Raw genomic sequence first — 12,860 nt, 5'->3', positions numbered from 1 at the left:
CCTCTACTCCCTCTGCCATCCCCCCTTTACCTCTCCGCAGCTAAAGCCTCATTTTCCCCTTTTCCCTCTGCTCCTCCACCTCTCCCTTCCCATCCCCACAGCACTGTACTCGTCCGCTCAACTGTATATATTTTCGTTACCCTATTTATTTTGTTAATGAATTGTACATCGCCTTGATTCTATTTAGTTGCCATTGTTTTTACGAGATGTTCTTCCCCTTGACGCTGTTTATTGCCATTGTTCTTGTCTGTCCGTCTCCCCCGATTAGACTGTAAGCCCGTCAAACGGCAGGGACTGTCTCTATCTGTTGCCGACTTGTTCATCCCAAGCGCTTAGTACAGTGCTCTGCACATAGTAAGCGCTCAATAAATACTATTGAATGAATGAATGAAAAGTCTGAGGTAGACCCACTTACTCACAGAAATAAAGAAGGTTGATCACTACAGCAACAAAAATTTTCAGTTTGTTAAAGTGAGACTTGTAAACTCGTTATGGGTAGGGAACGTAGCCGTCAACTCCATTCTATTGTACTCTCCCAGTGCTTAGTACAGTGTTCTGCTCATACTATTGAATGATTGATAACTGTGGTATTTGTTAATTGCCTTACAACATGCCAAGTACTGTATTAAACCTTGGGATAGAGTGAAACAGCGTGGTATAGTGGAAAGAGCAGTGGCTTGGAAGTCAGAGGACACGGTTTTAATCCCGGCTTCGCCACTTGTTTGCTGTGTGACCTTGGGCAAGTCACTTAATTTATCTGTGCCTCAGTTACCTCATCTGTAATATGGGTTTGAAGGGACAACCTGATTGCCGTATATCTATTCCAGCTCTTAGAACAGGGTTTGGCACGTAATAAGCGCTTAACAAATACCATTATCATTATTATTATTATTATTGTTAGCAGAAGGGGCTCACAGCCTAAGAGGGAGCATAAACAGGTAGTGAATTCTTATTTTATAGATAATGAAACTGAGGCACAGAGAAGTTAAGTTCATATATTCATTCAATCCAATTTATTGAGTGCTTACTGTGTGGAAAGCACTGAACTAAGTGCTTGGGAGAATACAATATAATAATAGGCACATTTCCTGCCCACAGCAAGCTTGCAGTCTAGAGGGGGAAACAGATATTAATATAAATAAATGAATGACAAATATGTACATAAGTGGTGTGGGGCTGAGAAGGGGGGTAAATAAAGGGAGCAAGTCAGGGCAATTCAGAGGGAGAGGGAGAAGGGGCAAGGAGGGCTTAAATCAGGGAAGGCCTCTTGAAGGAGATGTGCCTTCAATAAGGCTTTAAAGCAGGGGAGAGTATCCATCGAATTTTAGGAAGGAGGGTGTTCCAGGCCAGAAGCAGGTGAGGAATCAGCGGCAAGATAGATGAGATCAGGGTACAGTGAGAAGGTTAACACCAGAGGAGCCAAGTGTGTGGATTGGGTTGTAGTAGTAGAGCAGTGAGGTGAGGTAGGAGGGGGCAAGAGGATTGAGTGCTTTAAAACCAGTGGTGAGGAGTGACTTGCCCAAGGTCGCACAGCAGGCATGTGGTGGATCTGGGATTAGAACCAAGGTCCTTCTGACTCCCAGGCCCATGCTTTCTCCACTAGGTCATGCTGCACCTCACTGAGGTATTAAGAGTTAACGAGAAAGCCAGGCCTCTACATGTAGGCAGACAAACTGATCAAACTGTTCTTGAGAAGCAGTGTGCCTGGATGGAAAGACCATTAGGCTGGGTTTCAGGAGACTTAGGTTCTAATCTTCGTTTCTCCTGCTGTAAAATCTGGGAAAAGTCACAACTTCTCTGCACCTCAGTTTCCCCATATGCCCCGCTTAGTTTATGAGCCCCATGTGGGATAGGGATTATGTCCCACTTGATTTTATTGTTTCCAACCCAGTGCTTGGCACATAGCATGCACCTAACAAATAGCATGACTATTAGTATTCCTTTTAGAGTTCTCCTCACTTGTATATAGTGTATAACAGAGATCACTGAAGTGTCCTTAGTATCTCTCTTAGGTTGCTTCCTTGTCTTGAGGAGGGCCATCTCTAGTATTGAGCTATGCACACTCTAGCCCAATTGTGTTGGATGGGACCAGTGAAGAGAAGCAGTGTGAGCATCAGAGGACCTGGGTCTAATCCAGGTTATTCCACTTGCCTATTGTGTGACCTAGAGGAAGTCACTTATCTGTTCCTTGGGTACTTGATTTATAAAATGGGTATTAAGATGGTGAGCCTCATGTGGGGCAGGGACTATGTCAAACCTGATCATCTTGTGTCTACCCCAGTGTTTAGTACAATGCCTGGCACATAATGAGTGGTTAACAAATGCCATTAAAAAGAAAAAAAAAGAGAAAATGGTTGACAGGAGATCTGAACAGATACTCTTCAGTGGGCTGAAATCAGGAAATCAAAGATAAGAGGGCAGAGAAAACTTTCTTAGGAAGAGTAGAGCAAAGGCTCAGACATTTCTGCATGCCAGCAAAAAGTATGAGTCAACTGTTTCAGGTAGATCACATGGCACAGAGCAATCAAGAAAGGAGTGACTCTTTTAAGCAGAGGTTTAATAGGATCCGAATGGTTTGAGTCCCAAGGAGGTAAAAGCAAAAACAGAGTCAACATCCAACATAATAGCACAACAAGACTTTCACTTTTGTGTGTCCACATTGGCCTTTTTGGCAACACATGGCATGGAGACCATGATCCTCATAAGGGACAGGAACCATGCCCAGCATACTACATTTATATCTACCCCATGGCTTAGAACAGTACTTGACACATTAGTAAGCGCTTAACACAAAAAGAGTGAATTTCATTTAGCAGTGGTGTCACCTTCAAGTATGAAGAACAGTTACACACACACCCACACACATACCCATACAAACACACATACACAAGCACACACACAAACACACACACGCATGCTTTGGTACAGGTGGGTCCACATTCCCTCTTCAGGGAGATGCACAGAACTGTGATGTAGTGTTTGTTAACACAGCCTTATATCTCTTCACCCTTGCTGTTCCACCCTAGTCACCCATGCATCTTAGTTTGTTCTGGATTCCAGATGGAGATTTCAATAACCATCCCTTTTATCAACTTCTAGACAATGTAAGAAATATACTACAATGATTTTCTCATCGTAAGTCTTGTTTGGCACTTCTCTCTCCAGAAGGCTTTAGTGAAATTATTTTTCATAATATTGTATAACATTGCAAAATGACATTGCCCTAACACCTGTCATGGAAATATCCTGCTCTGTAGCAGAAATACATAAAAGAAAGGATTCAGAATCCAAAGCCGTACCAGACTAGCCAGTCTAATGCTGGTACTTGAAAAAGATCACTCATTTCATTCAATGATATTTATTGCGCACTTATTGTGTGCAGAGCCCATACTAATTTTAATGGTTACTTTTAAGCATGGTGAAAATGGTTTAATTTTTTAAGCACTTATTTTGTTTGTAGCACTGTACTGCAGTGCACAGGGAGATACAAGATAAGTAGGTTGGACACAGTCTTTTTTCCACTTGGGGCTCACAGTCTAGTAGGAGAGAGTAGGGTTTAATCTCCATTTTTAAGATGAGGTCACTGAGATGCAGAGAAGTTAAGTGACTTGCCCAATGTCACACAACAGACAAGTGGCAGATTTGGTATTAGAGTCTTCTGACTCCCAGGCCTGTGCTCTTTCACCTAAGCCACACTGCTTCTGTCAAGGGTTATTCATTCATTCATTCAATCGTATTTATTGAGCGCTTACTGTGTACAGAGTACTGTACTAAGCACTTGGAAAGTACAATTTGGCAACAGATAGAGACAATCCCTACCCTACAACGGGCTCACAGTCTATAAGGAGGAGACAGTCAACAAAACAAAACAAGTAGAGAGGCATCAATGTTTAAATAGACGGAATTGTACATTTTGGGTTTGTTCCCTAAAATAGATCAAAAGTTCTTTTGATGCTGGAGTTAAAGCCAGCAGGAATTTATCTTTAGGGATAATGTTAAGTAGGTCTTTAATGATAGTAATGATAAGTAGCTCTTTAACGAGCTACTTAACACAACAAAATCAGTGGCTGACACTGCAAGGTTCAACTCAAGCACTCGTTAGAAAATGCCATGTTTCTTAGTGCAGATGGATGCAACTTTGGAATAGGAATTTACAACTCATAATTCATAACAGTTTTCCTGGATCAGTTAAGACCTGTTCAATGTCAAGGCATTTTCCATTAGGTCTGAAAGTTTGGACCTAGCTCCCCATTGGCCACTGGGCCTTTGGAGTGATCGAGGCACAACTTCTCTGCCTTTCACCCTTTCCTTTTTAGAAAGAATTTATGCACTGCAAAAGTTGAAACCTGTTTGTTCTGCTCTTGCTTGAGTCATATTTCAGTGAGATGCTTCAGTCAATCAATAAGTGATGTTATTGAGTGCTTACTACGTGCAAAGCACTACTAAGTGCTCGGGAGAGTACCATACAACAAAATTAGCAGACACATTCCCTGCCCATAATGAGGTTACAGCCTAGGGAGGGAGACGGACATTGAAAATCGTGTAAAAATTCACTGTTCTAGGGCTAAGTATTACATTTCAAGTTAAGCAGTGTGTACACCTAAATTACACTTTATATAAATTCTATTCTAAGTGGTAATTTCTAGATTAGATCTAGCACACCTCAGTATGAAGTGGTTAAAAAGTCTTTACATACTTTAACTGCCCTAAGTACCTTGATACCCTAGCCCTATAGCACTTTTGTAATATCCTTATATTCTCCTATTTCCCCTATTCATAACATATTTTAATGTCCATCTCCCCAACTTGACTGTAAATTCCTTGTGGGAAAAGACTGTGTACACCAACTCTGTTATATTGTACTTTCCCAGATGGTTAATACACACAGTAAGCATTGAATAAATATAATTTTTTTATGATATTTTGTAAGCCTTTACAACATGCTAGGTACTGTACTAAACACGGGTATAGATGCATGATACAGGACCTCTCCCATATAGGGCTCACAGTCTAAATCTGCCTGAGACATGTGAGAAGCAGCATGGCTTAGTGGAAAGACCACGGACCTGGGAGTCAGAGGTTGTGGGTTTTAATCCCAGCTCTGCCACGTGTCAGCTGTGTGATTTTGGCCAAGTTACTTAACTTCTGTGCTTCATTTACCTCATCTGTAAAAGAGGATTAATGCTGTGAGCCCCACGTGGGACAACCTGATTACCTTGTTTATGCCCTAGTGCTTAGAACAGTGCTTGGCGCATAACGCTTAACAAATACCACTTTTTTTTTAATCCCCATTTTACAGATGAGGTAACTTTGGCCCAGAGAAGTTCAGTGTCTTGCCCAAGGTCACCTTGCAGTTGAGTGACATAGAATTAGAACCCAGGTCTTCTAATTCCCAGGCTCGTGTTCTTTCCACTAGGCCATGCTGCTTCTCCAAACAATGATTGATTGATTATAAAGAATGTCATAGATGAACTGAAGTCCTTTCTAATAATTATGGTATTTTTTCAAGCACTTACTATATTTCAAGCATTATACTAAGTACTGGGATAGATATAGGCCTATCATAATCATGGTGATGATGTTGGTATTTGTTAAGCGGTTACTATGTGCCGAGCACAGTTCTAAGCGCTGGGGAAGATACAGGGTAATCAGGTTGTCCCACGAGAGGCTCACAGTTAATCCCCATTTTACAGATGAGGTAACTGAGGAACCGAGAAGTGAAGTGACTTGCCCACAGTCACACAGCTGACAAGTGGCAGAGCCGGGATTCAAACTCATGACCTCTGACTCCCAAGCCCGTGCTCTCTCCACTGAGCCACGCTGCTTCAGCGTTATTCAGACCATAATCATGGTCTCACATGGGACTCACTAAGAAGGAGAACATTTTACAGATGAGGAAACTGAGGCACAGAGAAGTTTAGTGACTTGCTCAAAGTCACACATCAAGAACTTGACAGAGCTGGGATTCAAACCCATATCCCAATTTCCAAGGCCTGTGCTCTTTCCACTAGGCCATGCTCTGGCTATTTGATTATGGAATAACACCATTCCCTATTTCCTGGCATTGCATATTAGCCTCTTAGTTTGAACAGCCTGGTTTGTCTTACTAAAACATCTTTACAAAGTATCTGAGTCCCTATGCCCTGCTAAGTGGACATGTAACACCTCTTCCAGAACAATTTGAAATCTCATCCTTCGAAACCCTGGGAGACTGGGAGTCAGGAAAACCAGACTCTAGACCCAATTCTAAAATTGACCCTCTGGTTGATCTGGGAAGATTCTTAGACTTTCTGGGCCTCAGTTTCTACATCTGTAAATAAAAATAAGAAATCTGCTAGCACTACCTGTTAAGCAGGGATACTGGCTAGCTTGTTATAACTTTGGATTCTGAATCCTTAAAAGAGTGCTTGGCATAGAGTAAGCGCTTAACAAATACCATCTATATTATCCTTCCTTTCATTGTGGGCAGGGATCATGTCTCCCAACTCTGTTATATTGTACTCTTCCAAGCACTTAGTACAGTGCTCTGCAAATAGTAAGTGCTCAATAAATACTATTGATTGATTGATTCTGCTACAAGACAGGGTCTTTCCATGGGAGGTAATTTAGCACACAGTAAGTTTGATTGCTTGATTTCATCTACCCTGGTGTTTAGCACAGTGCTTCTTATATAGTGAATGCTTAATAAACAAAATGTCATAACATTATCATTTAGCCTCCCAACTCTTTTATTTCTCTGAAGACCAAGCTGATTGATTTCTCCAGAGAGATCCTTAAAATTGAAGCAGAGAATCATAGTTCAAGAAAAGAAAGAATGGAAAGATTAAGAATACTTGAAATAATAAACTCCTTTTTCTTCCTTTCTACCTCAGAACCAGACAGAACATAGAGTTCTCTTTGGGACTGATGATTTGAACTAAGAGAAAATCGAATTTTCATGTTTGCATAGAGATTCAACTTCAGTGTATTCAAATGTGGAAAAGTCTTTGTCTGCTTTGTGATCTTGGGCAAATTACTTAAGTTCTCTGTGCTTCAGGTACCTCATCTGTAAAATGGAGTTTAAGACTGTGAGCCGCACATGAGTCATGGACTGTATCCAACCTGCTTAGCTTGTATCTACCCCAGGGCTTAGTACAATATCTGGCACATAGTAAGTGCATAACAAATACCAATAAAAAAGTTCAGTGTACATTCACACTTTCAAGACTTATACCGGGCTTCGAAGGAATTGACGGAAATAGAGTTTTCCAACCCAAAAAAAGCCAGCTGTGAAATCTTATATGAAGTCACTGGATGAACACCAGAAGTGGAACACTTGTCTCTATTCAGGAAAACAGAAGTTAAGAGTGGCAGTCATTCAATCAGAATATCTAGAAACTGCATGTACTAGTGGAAAGAGCACAGGACTGGAAGTTAGAAGACCTGGGTTCTAATCCGGGTTCCTCCCCTTGTCCACTGTCTGGTCTTGGGCAAGTCATTTGAAGATATTGAAGATGTTGGACATGACTTTATATGTGTTTCACTAACAGTTCATTCAATTGTATTTATTGAGTGCTTACTGTGTGCAGAGCACTGAATTAACTGCTTAGGAAGTACAATTTAGCAACAAATAGAAACAATCCCTGCCCACAATGGGATCAGAGTCTAGAAATGATGTAGCCATAGTTCTTCTTTCTCAGTGTCACTAAAATCCGCCCTTTCCTCTCCATCCAAACTGTTACACTGCTGATCTTATCTATCCCACCTCGACTCCTACCTCTACCTCACCACTGACCTCCCTGCCTCCTATGTCTCCCCACTCCAGTCCATACTACACTCTGCTACCTGGATTATTTTTTAAGACAATATTCAGTCCAGGACTCCCCACTCCTAAAAAACCTCCAGTGGTTGCCCATCTACTTTCATCATTGCTGGTGATACTACCAACATAGTCTCCTGGACCCCTTCCTATATTTTCCCGTTAAATAGTATACCATTCCAACTGGCTCTCATCAGACCTTTCCAACAAGGATCAAACATTACCAAGCTCAAGTTAAGCAAATTGATGTTCCCTTGTGGGAACAGCACCCTAAAACATTTTCAGGCACTTGGGATGTGAAAGTTTCAATTATTGCTATTGTTTTTTGTCTGTCTGTCTCCCCTGATTAGACTGTAAGCCCATCAAAGGGCAGGGACTGTCTCTATCTGTTACCGATTTGTACATTCCAAACGCTTAGTACAGTGCTCTGCACATAGTAAACGCTCAATAAATACTATTGAATGAATGAATGAAGAAGGGAGCACAGGTGCCGAAAGCTAACAACTCTCACCTCCTTTGCTGGTTGCTAGCCACCTCCATAACCTTTTAGGATCACTACTTGCCCTCTCCGCTTGGTGGGGTTGCTGTGCAGAATCATGATTTCTGTGCCAATGTTGACTAATGTTGTGTCTCATTGGGCATTGTGCCCTTCCCAATATATTGTGAGCAACACATGCAGGTGCTTGTCTTCCATTCTACATGATCTTATAACCACTCTTTGGAGAACACTATCTCCTATGGAAGGGGCTTTGGCTCCTTCCACTTACTTAAGTCTGGTTACAAGAGAGGAATGGCAAACTGCCTGTGGACTTCTACTTTCACTTTGTCTTTCCCTGCTGACTTGCCAACACCTCCTTTTTTACTCAGGATCACTAAGCAATTTCCAAATCTCTCCATTTGGGATCCCATCTATGTGTTCCCTTGGAACCCTGACTTTAATTAGTTCTAGGAACATCTCTCTGGGAGAGAATGGGAAGCAGTGTGGCCTAGTGGAAAGAGCACAAACCTGGGAGTCAGAGGATCTGGGTTCTAATCTCAGCTGTGCCACATGATTACTGTTTGACCTTGGGCAAGTCACATAAATTCTCTGTTACCTCATCTGTAAAATGAGAATTAAATCCTACCCACTCCTACTTAGAGTGTGAGCCCCATGTAGGACAGGGACAGTGTCCAACCTGATTAATTTGTATCTACCTCACAGCTTAGCACAATCTATAGCACATAGGAAATGCTTAACAATTACTATTATTATTACTATTATTATTACTACTTCCATCCCCCCAGTTCCAGTGGCTCTTGTCCATGTGGGCTCTCCTCCTATTTCTCCTAGTTGTTTAATTAGAAGTACCACTTCCCCAACTATATACATTCAGCAGGCTCAAACATTGTAACAGTGCACATTTTCACTGGGAGGGGCTGGCTCAGAGGAGTCGCTGCCTCATTCTGCCGGTGGATGGGACGTCTTCTAGCTCTTGAAATACAACTCCCAGGTATTGTCCCCCAACCCCCACAAAATGTAGTCATCTTCCAAAGATCAGCAGCCACACCAGTAGGAGTGGACCATGGGTTATATGCATCCATGGACAACCCATGAATCAGGTAGGGCGGATATGTCAAACAGTGAATCAATCGTATTTATTGAGTACTTACTGTGTGCAGAGCCCTGCACTAAGTGCTTGGGAGAGTAAAATCCAGCAATATAACAGAGACATCCCCTCCCATAACGAGCTTACCTCTAGACTGTAAGCTTGTTGGGGGCAGGGAATGTGTCTGTTATATTGTTATAGTGTACTCTCCTAAGTGTTTAGTACAGTGCTCTGCACACAGTAAGTGCTCAATAAATTTGATGGACTGACTGACTAGAGGGGGAGACATCAGCCTAACATTGTAACATGGACCAAGTTAATTCACTGCCAAAAGGTATGGTGAATACTGTCAGGATATTGGCGGTGATCTGGAGTTTCTTTAAAGAGCTGGATAAGCACAGGATCTCATGAGAGCATTGCTAGGTGCAGTATCAATCCATACCTGCCCTGGTCCCCAATCCACATCAACCAGGTTATTAATGTTTAGCCGGTTAGCTGTTTCTTAATTTTTTGCCATTTCTGACCTTTCTATATGGGTAAAATCTCAGATTAAGTGGAACACGGGAAGTTTGGTTCCTAGTTGCCCTTTGCCTTATTGACTACAAGGGCCCAGAAGCTGCCATGTCTTTGTCCTCTCCAACCATCCATAAATCAGAATCCTCTTGAGAGGAATCAGAGGAATCCTCTTGTTTAGGGGTCCCACACTGGTTTTGTGATTAGTGCTCAAACTTTAATGCTGTTGGGCTGCTTTTTAGTATCCTTCTTAATACTGTATGATGCTAATCATAAGGCCAAGATCTCTTAGTGCTTCTCAGAAATATAAGTCCATTCCTGGACTGTAAGTAAGGAATCATTAAGCACCTGGTTATTCAGACTCAACCCTTTCATATCTGAAGAGGCATGACCTAGTGGATTGAGAACAGGCTTGGGAGTCATAAAATCATGGGTTCCAATCCCACCTCCGCCACTTGTCTGCTGTGTGACCTTGGGCAAGTTGTTTCACTTCTCTGTGCCTTGGTTACCTCATCTGTTAAATGAGACTGTAAGCCCCCTTGTGGGACAGAGACTCTTTCTAACCTGATTAGTTTGTGTACACCCCAGCACTTAGTACAATACCTGGCACATAATAAGTGCTTAATAAATACCATAATAATAATAATAGTTATGCCAGATTCATTTCAAAAATACCCATCTTGCTTCTGCTACTTTGTCCTGAGACGGCTTGTGCATTCCTATTTCTTCAAACCCCTTTTCAACCTCATTCTGATGTCCCACTCAGGATTGTAGCACTCCAATCTCTTGGTGAAGATGTGCCTTCAATAAGGCTTTAAAGGTAGGGAGTGTAATTGTCAGATATGAAGAAGAAGGGTGGTCTAGGCCAGAGGCAGCATGTGGGCGAGAGGTCAGTGGCAAGATAGATGAGATTGAGGTGCAGTGAGATTATTCATTCATTCAATAGTATTTATTGAGCGCTTACTATGTGCAGAGCACTGTACTAAGTGCTTGGAATGAACAAGTCGGCAACAGATAGAGACAGTCCCTGCCATTTGACGGGCTTACAGTCTAATCGGGGGAGACAGACAGACAAGAACAGTGGCAATAAATAGAGTCAAGGGGAAGAATATCTAGTAAAAACAAGTGGAACGGAGTGTGCAGGATGGGATGTAGTAGGAGAATAGTGAGGTGAAGTAGAAGGGGCAAGGTGATTGAGTGCCTTAAATTCAATGGTGAAGAGTTTCTGTTTGATGCAGAGGTGGATGGGCAACCACTGGAGGTTTTTAAAGAGTGGGGAAACATGGCCTGAATGTTTTTGTAGAAAAATGATGCACATAGCAGAGTGAAGTATGAGCTGGATTGGGGAGAGACAGGAAGCAGGGAGGTCGGCAAAGGCACTGATAACAGTAATCAAGGCAGGATAGGATAACTGCTTGGACAAATGGGGTAGCAATTTCGATGGAGAGGAAAGAATGTTGTGAAGGTTGAAGAGACAGGATTTAATAATAGGTTGAATATGTGTTTTGAGTGAGAAAGAGGAATCAAGAATAACGAAGTTACGGGCTTGTAAGGCAGAAAGGATGGTGGTGCCACCTACAGTGATAGGAAAATCAAAGGAAGGAAAGGGTTTGGGTGGGAAGATAAGGAGTTCTGTTTTAGACATGTTAAGTTTGAGGTGAAGGTGGGACATCCAAGTAGAGATGTCTTGAAGGGAGGGGGAAATGATTTCATCAATCAATCATTGATATTTATCCAACATTCACTGTGTAGAGAAAAGCAATGTTTAAGGAATTGATGGTCCCAGGGAATCAAAGTCTGTTTGACATTTCAGCTCCCCAGACTCCAAGATTCCACCTCCCATCCAGTGATCTCAAATGAATCTGAGGACACCTTGGAGTATCTACTTGTGACTGGAATTTATATTTCGAATAGAATGTAAGCTTGAGAAAGAGGAAAGCAGGGGGTGGGGGAAGAGAGAGAAAGAAAAAGAGAGAGAGAAGAAACAGAATATGCTAACTAGAAAGAAGGAAGAAGGATAGAAGAGAAGGGTAAAGTGTGTGAGCTAACAACAGAGAAGATGTTTGGCTGTAAGTGAATGGAAAGAATGGGAGAAAGAAGGATTTTAGGAACCATCAAATTCATGTGAGCTTGCAATACCATATGTCAAGATAGAAAGAAAAAGAGAGAGAGAGGTAGGGAGGCAAAAGTGGAGAGACAGAGGTAGAGAGAGAGAGATAATTTTGGTTTCTTTTCAGTATAATCTCATTTACCATTTTGCCTTTTCCATTTCCAGTTGCTTTATTTCTCTTTTTGTATAACTGTAAAGGAAGTTAGTTGAAACTTTCTCTGCTATAAACAACTTATCACCTACAATTTATTGACATGAAAAAATGGAAGAAAATAAGAGGCATCCCAAAAATCAAGGAATATTTCTATGGATTAGTTATTTACAAAATAAAATTCCAAAGGATTAAATTGCTCCCTCAGGATAAAAGATCATAAATCCTCGCAAATCCATCTATCTGTTCTAATACTCAGAGGAAAGTATGACTACTGCCCTTTTCCAACGCTTTATTTGGGTTGCACTCTTCTGACAAGCATCTGAAATTTTCTAATTCCCCACTGGTATTTCCAAAACCTAGTTGCCCAAATGAAATGCCAAGATAGATTCTAAATCTGTGTGTTGTTTCCAGTGTAATAAACAAAGAATGCATCATCCTTTTCTGAATGCTCCCTCGGCTATCTAACCATCTGCATGACGGCTCGAACGTGAAAGAACTGTATTTTTAAAATCCAACTCCCAACATGAATAGTCTCAGTGATAAAGTTAAGCAACTTCTGTCAGATCCCAGCTGTTTGCATTTGATTAGAGATGTTGTGACAAGGTATGAAATTGAAAGTAGGCAGGATTATCTCGCACTATTATTCAGATACTGGCAGTGAAGTTAGGAGTTGAAGCTACGTGGGAGACTAGCCGTTCC

This window comes from Ornithorhynchus anatinus, chromosome 2, assembly GCF_004115215.2.
Source record: "Ornithorhynchus anatinus isolate Pmale09 chromosome 2, mOrnAna1.pri.v4, whole genome shotgun sequence".
NCBI lineage: Eukaryota > Metazoa > Chordata > Mammalia > Monotremata > Ornithorhynchidae > Ornithorhynchus > Ornithorhynchus anatinus.
Note: the sequence above shows the minus strand (reverse complement) of the source record.